General features: G+C 37.1%; 1 protein-coding gene across 2 annotated transcripts in view; it reads right to left on the bottom strand.

Annotated features, from left to right (window-relative positions):
* Window positions 1–353, bottom strand: part of brf1a (BRF1 general transcription factor IIIB subunit a) — a 206,738-nt gene that overhangs the window by 58,983 nt on the left and 147,402 nt on the right. The gene's annotated exons all lie outside the window — the stretch shown is intronic.

The following is a 353-nucleotide window of genomic DNA, read 5'->3' as shown; positions in this document are numbered from 1 at the left end:
GAAACAGCTGTAAAACCAGATGTATGTTTAGACCGCTTTGCTTTACTTGATCTTCATCAATTTAATTCAATTATTTCTTCATCTACCATCAACCGCCTCTTAGACCCCATCCCGACTAGGCTACTTAAAGAAGTTTTACCCTTAGTCAACACTTCTCTACGATATAAACCAATTTGTCTTTATTAACACTATGTACACAGCACTTTAAGTTGCTGTAATAAAACCTCTCTGAAAAGCCCAACCTTGATCCATTTTAGCCAACTATAGACCTATATCCAATCTTCCATTTCTCTCTAAGATTCATGAGAAAGCAGTCGTCAAACAGCTGTGTGACTTTCTGCATAACAACAGCT

Source organism: Etheostoma spectabile, chromosome 9, assembly GCF_008692095.1.
Source record: "Etheostoma spectabile isolate EspeVRDwgs_2016 chromosome 9, UIUC_Espe_1.0, whole genome shotgun sequence".
In the NCBI taxonomy this organism is placed as follows: Eukaryota; Metazoa; Chordata; class Actinopteri; order Perciformes; family Percidae; genus Etheostoma; species Etheostoma spectabile.
This window is presented reverse-complemented; position numbering and strand designations above follow the sequence as displayed.